We start from the raw sequence: 14,448 nt of genomic DNA on the forward strand, positions 1-14,448 counted from the left end.
TCACTTGGTGGCTTCAGATATATCTGATGTGTAATATAATTTGTAAGCTAAATGTTAAGAAAACTTCAATATTTAAGGATTTGTAATGTTCATTTTATATAAGAGTTTAAACGTTAGGCAAACAATAATTGATGTGTAGGCTAGCCTTAATGATGCTTGGAAAAAGTACCTTGCTTCCAAGAAGTGCCAAATTGCACATATCTATCCATTGATGTACTAAATTATAGGAATTTCAGTTATCTCAAACCTTTTAGTTTGGTTTTCATTTAAGCAGAGGACAGTGGTCCCACAGTGCTTTGAATGTAGATTAAAAACAAGGTAGGTGGTCTACTGCAGTTGTTACATTTGTACTGAAATCACACTGTCTTGAAGAATATATATGTGTATATATATGCAATGGGCACAATTGCCAGTGAGTATAGCAAATTCTTGACAGGTAATCATAGAAGTAATTAAAATGCTATAACACAGTACATTGTAAAATGCATTTCACTAAGCCATGATAATGTGACGGACAGTTCTTCCACACTGATTGTTAATATGCTTTGTACATAGTTTTTTTTTTTTTTAAACAAGTTTATTGTTTTAACATACAAGAGAAATATCATAACAATTTTATACAAGTAATTAAAATAGATATGATTATAACATTCAACAAAACAACCAAAGTATTTACAAAGACATCCACTACAATCAGATCAATTAATTAAACTAGAATACCATGCTATTGAAGTTAAGATTTTTTTTAACAGGTTTTGTAAATTATCCCATACAATATAATAAGATATTTTTCTAGTTGTTCTTGACCTTATTGTGTTTATTTCCATATGGCACACTATATTCATAACATTTTTAAATTAATTGAACGAAGGAGGTGCATCTGAAATCCAATTTCTGGTTATTATTTTCCTAGCCACTGCTAGAATAGACCATAACAAGGGAAGCTTAATCTTTTTAACACTTTGAGGTACAGGTGTGTTGAATAATATAAGAGATTTAGAAGTAATGAAATTATCTGTAAAAAGAGCCTGCAAAAATTCATTAATTGACTTCCAATATTCTTTCAATTTTATACAGTCATAAAACATATGAGCCCAGTCAGCATTAATTTCTACATTACATCTTTTACATAGATTATCTTTATTATTTATTTTATTCATCATCAAAGGTGTATAAAAAGATCTATGTAAAAATTTCCATGTAAAAAGTCTCCAGACAATGGAAGACGTAGTTTTGTAGGCAGATTCCAATATATATTGTTTATCTTGTTGATTTGGTGGGTCCCCATTAATGGAAGTGAAATAATTCCAGTAGGTATCTACACTGTAAAAAGTTTCTTGTCTGATAATTTTATGTATGAATGAAAGCTTTCCTTTATCAGAAACTTTATGTTGTAAATTTAATATCAAGTAATCAATCAATGTTGGAATAGATTCTTTAACTGTTATAGACATTAGATCTATTTTATCAATGAGATGTTGTCTAAAGGTCTGAACCTCTAACCAGCAAGTTTCTCTTAGATCAAATTCTTGTTTTAAGAAATCTAGATTTTTAACTTTATTATCAGATATCAACTGATATCAGTACTTTAGATCATTATCTATAGCTAAATGGGTTCCTTCAGAAGTAGATGACAAAAGCATACCCCGAGTATACATTATAGGGAATATAATAAAATTCCATTCCCTATATTTAGGATGCATGAATATAAAGTTACGATAGCTAATAATAATGTTTAATGGGTAACTAACTATATGTTTAGGTGTAATAGGTGAAGTACAAAATTCCTTTAGTAACCATAACATGGAGTTATTTACAATCATATTTTTATGTGTTAAGGAGATTTTCATGAAGTGCATACTAATTAGCTCCCAGTAATCTTTCCATTTTGCAACATATGATTGATCTATTAATAAAGTAATAACTTTTACAATAGAAGAGATTGTATATAAATTAAAGTCTGAAAAAGAAATACCCCCTTGAGACCAGCTATTAGTATGTTTCTTTAATGCAATCTTAGGTCTATTAGGTGCCCATAGGAAATTTAACATTAGTGTATTCAGTTTTTTGATAATTATTTTTGTAGGTGGAAGTATTATTGATTGTATTAAGTATAAAATCTTGGGGAATATTATCATTTTAATAATTGTAAGTCTCTCTTCCATAGTAAAAAACATATTATTCCAGGTATTAAAAAGATTTTGTATATTAAAAAAACAGGTGGTATAATTATTATATATAATAGATTTAAGATCTTTAGATAATATTATACCTAAATAAGTTATCTGACCTGAATTGGGTACATATTTAGTAAAATCACTAATGAGAATATTTTTTCGTGTATATATAGGTAGTATTTTAGTTTTTTCTTCATTGAATATTAAACCAGAAATACTTTTAAAATTCATCATTTTATCAAATAGAGACTGCATAGAAGAATTGGATCCTGTTGATGTAATTAGAACATCATCTGCAAAAAGTTTTTAGATGTTGTATTTTCATCTATTTCAAAACCCTCTATGTCAGTACTGTTTCTGATCAAATTAGCCCAAGGCTCCATTATTAAAGTGAATAATAGTGGAGAGAGTGGACACCCTTGTTTTGTACCTTTAAAAATGGGTATTTTTTGTGAGACATATGTTCCTACCTTAATATAAGCCAATGTTCCTTTGTATAAATGCTCAATTCGATTTACAAATGCATCTGAGAAGTTTGTGCACTTCAGTAAGGTAAACAGATAGTCCCAACCTACTGAATCAAATGCTGAACTTATATCAAGACTAATAAGTGTTAAATCTTTCTTTTTCCTATTTGCAAAATCAATTAATGTTAAAGTTCTCCTTATATTATCAAAAGTATTTCTATTTACAATGAAGCCTGTCTGATCTATATCTATAATGCCAGGGATGATTGTCTTCAATCTATCAGCAAAAATACTCATAAATATTTTATAATCAACATTAAGTAATGAGATGGGTCGATATGAAGTACATCTAGTTGGATCTTTATTAGGTTTTAAAATTGGCGAAATAAATGTATATTGCCAAGATGGGGGGTTATTAGCTAATTTTGGGCCAAAATAAAAACCTTATGTATTAATGAATATGTACTTTTAGAAAGGATTTTATATATCTCTGGTATAATACCATCATTACCCGGTGCTTTGTTTGATTTAAGCTCGTTTATTTGTGTAACAACCTCTGTATATGAAATACTTTTATCCAATAGTTTAATCTGTTGTTTATTAAGCTTTTTATTCATGTTTGTGTTTATAAACTCCTTTATTTTATCTTTAGGTTCCATGTTAATGTTATTATGGTTAATTTTGTGAAAATGATTTCTAAATTCATCTAGTATTTCCGGTAGACTAGAAACATTCTTCTTTTTCCTTAGAGAAAAGATTTCTTTGATATGATTTTGTTTATTCAACCTTTTTGTTTTATTTTTAAGTCTATGTAAGTATTTGGGGCTTATTGAATAAGACAAAAACTTGTATTTCTCTAGAGTTATTTTAACTTTATGAGTTAAAATTTCTTTGTATTTCTCATTTAGTTTGTTTATTTCTTCAATGACTTTCTTATCCATAATATTTTCTTTATTATTATGTTTATAAGAGTCTAATTTACTTTGAATATCTAACAATTCCTTATCCCAAGATTTCCTTTTATTATTATACCATCTGATACTTTGTCCATATAGATATGATTTTAAGGCATCCCAAACATAAACAATGGAGACTTCAGGAGTATTATTTATGTCTAGAAAATGTTGTACTTCTGAAAGTATATATTCTTTATAGTCTTTTAGTTGAGTTAAATATGCTGGTATCCTTTTGATCTGAACATTGTGAGTATTTTTTATCATGAACTCAAAAACAATTGAATTATGATCAGATATAGGACATGAAATGATTTTGGAATTAATTAAATCTGTTACCATCTGGTTAGAAATAAAGACCCTATCTATTTTTGAATAAGTTTTGTATCTGTTAGAAAAAAGGTGTATGGTAATGATTTTGAATCTATCTGATTATTAATATCATTTAAATGATAAGAATTAGCAAAATCATTTAAATGTTTTGCATTAGATGTAATTTTCCTTTTCCTATAGTGGTAGTGTCACTTTCATGTAGTATACAATTAAAGTCACCAGCTAAAATAATATCTCCTATAGAGAATGATATGATCTTATCAAGATGGTGTTTCACTGTATTAATACCAATTCCAGGTATCCAATATACATTAATTAATGTATAAGTCTTCCCATTAATTTGTATTGTAACCATACAAAACATTCCTTTGTCATCCTGATAAGACTTAATAGTTTTAGGAATGGGCATACTTTTATTCCATAAAATAGCCACTCCCCTTTTTCTGAGTGTGCTCTGAACTAACCAATACTGTATATTTGTTTGTGGCTAGTTTATCAATATCTTTTTCAAGAGATGAGTTTCTTGAAGGAAGACTAAGTTGGCCTTATGTAAATTAATGTATCTTATTAGGCTTGCCCTTTTACATGGATTATTCAATCCATTAATGTTTAAAGAAATTCCTTTTAGAGATGTCATTTGGCATTTTTAAAACATAAGAATCTTATGATCAAAATAACAATTAACAAAATAAGTAATGTTACATCTCCTTCTTTAGGTGTACCTTTAAATATAGCTGTATTTATTGAATCTCTTATGGGATTTTGTATAAGATTCAATTTTGTTTGTAGTGACAATGAGTTTACAAAATGTATGATGTCAGAACTATATACATACAACAATGAACAAGAGAAAATAATGTAAGGATTAAACCTTGCACCCAGCCTGGAGTTAAAAACTCCAACTTAGAGTAGTATATACCACTCAAGTTAACCCCCTACCGTAAGCAGCAGTACCTCAGCTACCACCTTATCAATTTAATACTAGTTATATTTAACATTAAATTAACAACTTTCAGTTAGATTATCTAGCAAGACAAAACTACACATTTGATAAAACAGCATCATATAAACTAAGATAAACTTTTTTTTAAAACTATTCATACTACTATATACATCTATTTAATATAATACATTTGTATTCAAATAGCATTCAAATAAACTTGATATTCGGAACCAAGAGGAGCGAGAGAAATAAAAGACGCGAGAGAGGGAGAGAGAGTGAAGAAAAAAAAAGAAAAAAAAAGGAGGGCATATTTACATATTAATTTATTCAAAGTTTGTAAAAATAAGTTCTAATATTCATTTAAATCAAAAACTTTGGCTAATATGGTTCAGACATTACATATATTAAGATGCATCTATTTTCTGTCATGTAAATACAGTTAACATCTTCCAAAAAAAACCTTGAATTACTTGTATCTGAGCTTTTTTCTCATACTTATTATTGTCAGTAGAATAAAATATTATACTTATAGAAATTGTTATAAATCATACTGCATAGTTATATAAATTCTCAGAAACACTTGTATTATTGTAAAGAAAGCCATCTGTATTTTGTATATCTATACTGCTGTTTTAAAATATATCACATGACAACTTCTTCCAGAATAGAGTCATAAAGTTATTTATGCTTGTCAATCAGATAAATCAAATGAGTTATAGTAATGTATATGTTTAAATCATAAGTTTTCAACATAAATTAGTATGCTGCAGTCAAGTAAACTTTCAAAAACACTTTTATAAATGTTTCACTTTCTATGCCTTCTAAAATATCACATTTGCTTACTACAAGAAACTGCATCATTTAAAATCATTATAACTGGCATATTTTATAAATTATAACATAAATACTTAAGTAATTATATAAAATAACTCACATTTAAATGTTAAACAGTTCATTTTCCTTCACAGATTCGCATCTGCAGCAGTTCTACTTCCTGGTAGAGTGTTCTTCCTGAATCTGCGATGTGTCAGTGTGAATTCTGGGGTCAAAGGTCAAATTGACTGCTTTCAGCTTCTCTGCGTGAATTCTGAGAGTTGAAGCTTTTAAAACAACTCGAGGACACTGTTCTCGAGGTAACCCACATCCCAAATTGTCTCCCTTAACATTTTGGCGGGAATCTTGTTAAAAACTAGTGACAAACATTCATTTAGCAGTATAAATGCATCTAAATATAACAAAACCTTCGCGAAGTATTTTACAGATTATTACAGCCTCTATGCAAGTGAAATTAAGCCCAAAGTTATTAATAAGTAATAAAACTCAATATTTTTGCCCCAACTCAAATTTTATACAAATCTTATTATTTACTGTGCCTGTATGATCAAAAGCATTTCAATATATTAATATGAAAGAAAATAAAGAGAAAGAATAAAGAAAAGAAAAAAAAGAGAGTAGAAAATAAGAGAGTAAAGCAGAGATAGAAAAATGTAAAAGGAAGCTATAAAAAGTATTTACAATGGAATATTACTTACTGCTTATATTAATAAAAATGGAAATAAAACATATTATTTACTATTATTTAGTTCTAATTATTATTAATTAAAGCATGACAGATTATTTGTAAACAATCATAAGCAATATAATCAAGAAAGTATAATTAGTAATAGTATTTAAACAACATATAAACTTTTTTACAAGGAATAAATAAGTTATTATTCCATTGATCATATTTTCATTACACTTCTCTCCCTGCCCTCCCCCACCCCTTACCCACTACATAAACTAAATAGAATGTCATTGTTTAAAATAAAGAAAAGAAGAAAAGGAAAAAAAAAAGAAAAAAATGTATCAAGTTACTAACCTTACTTCTCTTTTTCAGAAAGAGAAACAAACTGAATGATAGCTTGTTATTAGTTCCTCAGATATTTTGACTGATTATGAAACAAAACATTTCTTTGCACACAAAAAATAACTTTGATTAAATCATTTTCAGAATATTTGTGGCTTTCTGGAAATGCAGTAACTATATTTAAAAAGATTAATAATGAAGAAAAATATAGAGAAAAAAAAGGAAAAAAAAAACATAGAACAAATCATTTGTTTTTTAGTCTCTTCTTCTTCTCTGAAGTCTTCCACGAAGTTTCAGTTGCCAACCTCTTTAATGAAGGACTAGCCCACTCCATTTCCTCTATTTTATCCAAAATCTTATTTTTTTTGATAAACAGTAATGCAGAGTCTAAGTCATCAAAAATTTTAGGACCATCAGGAAGGAAGATTTTTAGCTTGGCAGGAAACAGAAGGTATGTTTTAAACTGTGCTTTTTTAAGCTCCCTTATTAGTGGCAGAAAAACTTTTCTTTTAGCTATTACCAAGGAAGAATAGTCATTGTCAAAACGCACAGTTGTCTCATTAATCTTAACAAGAGCTTTAGCCCAAGCAGATTTAAGAACCATCTCTTTATCAAAAGATGATAGAAATCTAACTATAACTGATCTAGGATAGTTTTTGTTAGAGTTAGTATTAGCTATAGATCTATGTGCTCTTTCGATACCAAAAGAGAATGCTTCTGGTAAGTCTAAAGTTTTAGGGAGCCATGTTGTTAAAAAAGAAGTAATATTGTTACCTTCAATATTTTCTGGCAGTCCAAAAATCCTAATGTTATTGCGCCTAGATCTATTTTCCAGGTCATCAAGCTTTGTTTGTAGATGTGTATTTTGTTTCAGCAAAAACTCTATGTTGACTTCCTCTTCTTGGATTCTATTTTCCATGTTATTTACAGTCTCTTCTATGCCTGTAATCTGGATCTTCTGTTGTTGCAAATCTATATGTAACAAGTCTATTTGTTTTGTAGTTTTTTCTATGAAGGTATCAATTTTAGTATCCATTTTATCCATCTTAGCAGTAAGTTGCTGGATTGTAGATATCAGAGACTGAAGTTCTTTCTTGATGCTGGAGTCTTGAGAATTTGTCTTACTGGAACTCATTTCAAACAGAGAAACTGACAAGAAAATTTCCAAGGTGATTTCTGACAGGAATGTTTTTAAAAGTTCCTTTCTTTTTTAGATATAGTTCAAGAAATAGATAAAACAAACATATTTAGAAAGAAAATTACTTCATAAATTAATTTTTTAAGTAATTATTTCCTGTCAGTGCAGTGAAATTGGTGGAGCTGAAGAAATCTGCTGCTATCCTGTGTTCATCCTTGGCCACGTCCCCTCTGTACATAGTTTTTGACCCAAAGGCAAAACAAAATAATTCTAACATGAGATATATATATATATATATATATATATATATATATATATATATATATATATATATATATATATATATACACTTGAGCTACAGTGGGCCAACATATGTATGAGAACAAAAGACAAAATGACAAGGCTTCTAGTCAGTATGTCAGTGATATGGTGCTGATTTGTTTATGCATGGGCTAAACTCTTGGCTAGGCTTATAAGGGCCTCAGGGCCAATAGCCTAGTAACTTCCTATGATCCTATATACATTTAACCTCTAATAAATGTGTACGGGTTTCTTCTTGACTTGTATAGAGCTCTTGTGACATTTAGTAGAAGATGTGAAGACAATGTGTTGATAAGGTGTGTGAAAAATACTGACTTTGGAACACAGGGATGATGCTGTCCATTGGACTAACATACAATTTACAGTACATCAGTTAAATAGGGCATACTATAATACCTTTTAGTCCTGTAAAGGATAGAGATACTTCAGTTCATGTACCAGCACCTATTTGTCTTGCTATTCATTTTATTTGTTTACTCTGTGTTTTCATTTTATTTTTGTTTACACTGATTGATTGTGTGGCTGCTAAAAAAATGTTTATTTTGTGCTTTCTCTCTCATTACTTGTAGTTTACAAAACATATAAACAGGTTTGTTGTATTTTGTCTCTTGAAAAAAATGTTTCCTTATTGAAAACTGTGGAATTGTTAATGAAGACACATAAAATTAAAGACAGCAAATTATAAAATGCATGTAGTAGTGATAACAGTGAACATAAAGAAGCAGGGTGAGAATGTTTTTTTTATTTATTTGTTTTGCCTTGAGAAATGCCTAGTAAAACTGGTTAAGGTTCATTCTGAGACATGTTTTGATTGACATTTTGTGCGGCAGGCTCTTAAAATGTGATATAAGAGTTCAATGACAATGGGTCGCTCTTGGGGCAATTATTGTATGACCCTATACTGGTAACACAAAACTGCCTTTTTGTTTACTTCCAGCCTACAAAAGAAAAGAAAAAGAAAATTGCAGGGCTAGAGAGAGAGAAAGCTTAAAGGAATGCAAAAGTGTGTTTGAAACTGGAGAATAACTTTGGACTCCAACGTAAATTGATTCCTCCTGTAGCAGTTAGCGATCTCTAAACAGTACTGCCGTTCAGGTCCTGTCCTTGTTATGCTCAGGTATGAAGCTGTATAAACAATAAGATACGTACAAAGATATGTACCATGTAAAGCAGGAATAATAAATAACAAGGATCTGGTCATTAGAGTTGTACTTTTTGGCTAAATGCATGCAGCCACATATCGTTTCTTTGTGCACAGAACTTTGAATTAATGCTGTGGCATTTGTGATGTTTGTGGTTTGTGTTTTTATTTTAATTTTATTTAAATTGGGGTAGTACACTGATCACAACTGACCATTTACAGGTACTACCCAGTTGAAATAATTGACAAAAAAATTTGAAATAGAGGGGCATATTTCCTTTTCCAGCATAAGGAAATTTAAAATTATCTTTATTACCGTAGAAGGAATGTGACCTACATATCTTGTCTGGAAAGCACAATTCTTGGAACATACAAACATTTTCTTGTAAATTACTTGATTGCAGACAGAGAAATATTAAAACTGTGTATATTGCAGTGGCAAGAAGGTTGTGCTTCTCTTTGCTTATGATAACAAAGAAACACAGGCCTTCATCCTGTCATGTGTGATGGTTGTCTAGTACCAAGTGGTATATCCTACTCTCTCAGGTGTATGACACTTGAACGTGACAGCAGCCACAGCATTGAGTTATTAGAAAGAAAATGGTATAATATAACAGGATAGGATATTGAAAATGGTCACTGTTTCTTGTGATTATATTTCCCCACACTGAGTAAAGGCTTATAACTCTGATGATATTTAATATGGTTATAGATCCCCCCCTGCTCATTTGTACTGTTAGCTTCTTTGCAGTTGCCCTTACCTACTACAGTCTCATCCCTCTGTAATCTCTCCCAGGCATCTTTGAATACCTCCTTGGTTCTGAACTCTTTCTCTGCCTGTGGCAGAAAAGTCCAGAGCTCCACCTTTTTTGTGAAGTAGTATTTCTATAAGTTGGTCTCAGCCTGACCCCTTTCATCAGCCACACATGCACTGTTCTCCTGTACCCAACATCTTTGACTAGTGTGTTTTTCTTCTTTTTTTACGTATACAGACTTTTTCCTCACGTCTCAACTACTTTTTTTGTTCTTTCAGCTTTTCCCGGTTAGGGGTTGCCACAGCGGAACTCTGGTCCACTAATGATTGGGAGTAGTTTTTTTTTTTTTTTTTTTTTTTTTTTTATGGGTGCCGAGGTGCCAGCTCGACGCCCAACCTTTAACAAAGGCATACCCATTCTACGCATGTCTTTCGAATGCCACTCGACCGCAGGGAGGACATGCAGACTCCACACAGAAGGCACTCCAGCCGAGAATCGATTGTCTTTCAGAATTTAAGTAAAGCTTGGTTCCATTCATTTTACGAGCCTAATGTCCCTTTTTTGTACATTTGCCACTGCAAGAAGTGCTTATACATTCTAGATTCAACCTTATATGTCCTATACAATACAAAGATGACTTTGTCGTCTCTTCAGTCTGTTCCCCAAGCTATGCAGTTCAGCATATGTTTGTTCTTTGCAACTGCCCTCTAAGTTGTGTTGCATGGTTCTCCCTAAGCAATTATTTACAACTGTCAGATCTTTTTCTCCTCTGTTTCCACAGGGAAAACTTCTGAATTGTGGTATCATTTGTTCAGCATGACTTATTTTCTTACATCCCTTTCATATTAACAAAAGCAGTAAATGTCCTCATAGTCATATGACGACAGCAAATTAAAAGTTTCCTTTCTGGTTGAAAATGAGTAATTAGTTTATCTAACCAGAAATCATAACTCTGCATTATTAAGGTTGTCTAGAATGCTTATTTTGTAAAGGTCTATTCAGAATATAGAAAATTAGAGGCCTGAGTATTCAAGAACATAGTGTTTAGAAGCACATATACTTTCTAAAACACTGTTTATTATGCTGCATGGTAAATATTCTTTATTTTAGAGGAAACAGTTTTTCTGTTTTAATTTCCATTAGTTTATATGACAAAAGCTGATTGTCTTTTCTCTTGTTCTTTGGTCCTGTTATTTGGTTAAATAAAATAAAACATTGTTTACTTTTGCTAATCTCTATATTGTTATAATGTTACTTTGTTATTCATGCTATTGTAAGTTAATACAATGTCTGCAGTTTTCCTACATTGTTGTGGCAGTAGAATGTCTGTCAGTCCTCCAGCGATTAGCATTTTAACTTTGACCTTATTTTATTTATTGGCTATTATGTGTAGTGTCTAGTTTAATTTTATCCAAACCATTTTAACTTCTCTCCATCTTTTTGTTTTAATGTCTGTCAGTTTTAATTTTCTGTAGGCTAGTATAAGAAGGTTGTTTCTGCTCTTAAATTAAAAATAATTGCACCCTGCTGTTATGGATAGTTCACAGGATATTCCAATGGTTACAAATTATTTCAAACTTTACAGATTAAATGGGGGAGGGGGGTGATACTTAAATTGATTCAGAACTGGCCTTTTATTTTGTGAACAGAAGGATCACTTTACAGTGCAGCAAAGGGGCCATGATATGCTGCTGCGAAATGCAATATCCACATTTTATGATGCTTTTATGAATTAATCAAAAATCAGGCTTAAGATGTGCAGAATGTGGGGTGTATGTATTATAAATTTTAATGAACTGAACCCGTACACCCTGTCCTTTATGGATGTTAGACCTCATCAATAGTATTTCTGTCTTATTTGATCACCACCCACATATAGGATATTGAATAAACGTGTGTATTGTCTAATGAGCAGGATTCAAAATAATTCACTTCACACTAAAGCAATTATTTAGTAACAAACTTTATTTCTGTCACTAGACAGAAAACTAAATAAACTCTATGTAATTGAACAGTAAATCACACTAAAACAGAAAACTAAGTAAACTCTATTTAACTAAAATAGGAAATTAGACAATACTTTTAAAGAAAAAGGTATACATCACCGATAGAGAAAGCTTCATCCTATCTTCAGTCTTGACTGGGAAGCCCCGTTGCATTCAGGCAGGAGTCTTCATCGGGAAAACAGTATTGGGCAGTGCGCCCACTTCCACAGGTGAGGCTTCTGCCTGAGTGCAGGGATCCCCAGCTATATATAACCAAATTGTTTACCATAACTCATGAGAATCAGTACTTTTCCAGTGTAGGCTGGATCTTGCTAGATCATTCTGTGATGTTGGCCACCCACCCCAAAAGGAACAGCAATTCCTGCCAAATGCAATGATTTTGCAATTTTCAAGTGTTACACTGGAATATTCCAATCATACCTCCCAACCGTCCCGAATTCCTCTGTTTTTACCGAGTTTTGGGGTCCAAACGATGGGGTGCCACGATTCTCAAATGGCACCCCATCATTTCCAATTTTTTTCCACTTATTTTTACATTTTCATGGTGTTTTGGCTGACGTCATCACGTGCGAGATGACGTCAGCGCCGTCAGTGCTACCAGCCTAACAGCCTATTGGAATAGCTCTGCACACATTTACGGCTGGGCTGTTCAAATGCAAGCGGCGGGAAGAGTTATCATCAGAAAACTTTATTTTGGAAGCAGTTCTGTTGCAACTTCATTCATCAGAAAGCAAGTCTTCTGTTCAGATGCTGGCGTGGAAGCAGTTAGCTGTTTCCATTCATCGGAAACCATTGTAGCTGCAAGCGAGCTGTTTTCGTCCATTATGTAGATGGATATCTTATGGCTGTTGAATCATAAGGTAAGGGTGTGTGTGTGTGTGTGTGTGTGTGTGTGTGTGTGTGTGTGTGTGTGTATATGTAAAACAAAGAACAGTACAATTCACTGGAGCTCTGCATCTGAATGTATTCTACATTGCTCTTTTCATAACAGTAAAAGCTTCTCATGTTTTTCCTGAGAGTTTCTTGTTATGGAAACCACACAGCGGCAGGCAGGAGCCTTTGTTGTGCATGGGTTCCAATATACTTTCTTACCTTTTATGCAATATCGTAATATCACTGACCCACGAATGACTTAAGGAGAAAAGAGGATATTGGATACAAAGATACTTACAATGACATGCCAGAAATAACACAGATGAGCAGGATGTTTATTATGAAAGGAAAACTGTAATAAGCAAACTATTTAATTTGACGAAAGTAATGTATCCATCACTTGACAAATTAACCCCTAGTGGTAGTCCTCTGTGTACTGTCATAATTGTGATGAAATGATGCACCAAATCATGTAACTGGAAGTCAGATATTTAGGGTTATAATCTTCAAAGGGAGAGAATAGAAAGTGTTTGTGGATGGGAGGTGGTAAGGTATGGAGAGATATTATCCAAAAGGGAAAGCAAATATATAGCAATTACAGAAGAAAAAAACTGACTTAAAAATACTGGCAACATTCTTGTGAAAAATGTGGTGGACAATGAAGGCATAAAAGTGAGTAGGAGATTGTACAGTTTGATTAAGGACAAAAAATGGCTGGCTTACTGTAATACTCAAGGTTTGGATTTAGTCACCTTTCCTAGTACTTCAAGCTGTTCAAGGTGCCATATGTAATGGGCAGTGCTGTCCCTATTCATAAATACCCATAAATCCCTCTGATCTGTAAGACAGTCTGCTGAATAGAGTAAGGTCTGGTGTCACATGTAAATGAGGTTAGGGAGGGCATGTAGTGGTGGCTGGAGTACTCTGGCTCAAACCCTGTACCCTGGGTATAGGGTAAAAGGAGCCTAATGTCCCTAGCCACCACCACTTGTGAATTTTTTGATCTGTTCCTCATAAAATCTGTGGTTTCAGGATGTTTGTGACAAATCACTGAAGGTGAAGGTTGAATTTATTAAATAATGACCGGCATTTGAATTTCAGACTTCATATTCTTCAGAAAATAAATGGTAACAAAATCTTTTATTTTAGCAATTTTCTAAGTTTATAAGATCACTATTTGAAAATGTGTACCTATTTTGGGGTTGTATTCCCCCATTGTTGGCTTTGTCCAGGTTTTTTTGTGCTAAGAGGTTGAGAACTATGGTGAGAAGTGAGAACTGAATTCACTAAATGATAGTAATTTAGGTTTCAGTCTTCCCATCTTTTTGGAAACAAGCTGCCGATTTGGCATAGTGGTATGTTGCTCTGACTGCAGTGCATAGGGTCCTGTGTTCCAATACTTGCTAGTAACACAACATTTTATTCTAGCAACTTTCCAAAATTATACAAGCAATGTTTAAAATGTGTCCCTGGTTTTTGGCCTTTTGCCCCC

General features: G+C 32.1%; 1 protein-coding gene across 4 annotated transcripts in view; it reads left to right on the forward strand.

The window, feature by feature from the left end:
- Positions 1–14,448, forward strand: part of OSBPL3 (oxysterol binding protein like 3) — a 2,414,360-nt gene that overhangs the window by 141,151 nt on the left and 2,258,761 nt on the right. The window contains exon 1 of one of the 4 annotated variants that reach the window (XM_044066856.1): positions 9,128–9,298. The exons of the other annotated variants lie outside the window; for them this stretch is intronic. The gene's annotated coding sequence lies outside the window, so the exon portion shown is untranslated. Of the gene's footprint in view, positions 1–9,127; positions 9,299–14,448 lie in introns of those variants that run through there. 4 annotated transcript variants of the gene reach the window in all.

This window comes from Protopterus annectens, chromosome 3.part1, assembly GCF_019279795.1.
Source record: "Protopterus annectens isolate FY-2018-M chromosome 3.part1, PAN1.0, whole genome shotgun sequence".
Taxonomy (NCBI): domain Eukaryota; kingdom Metazoa; phylum Chordata; order Ceratodontiformes; family Protopteridae; genus Protopterus; species Protopterus annectens.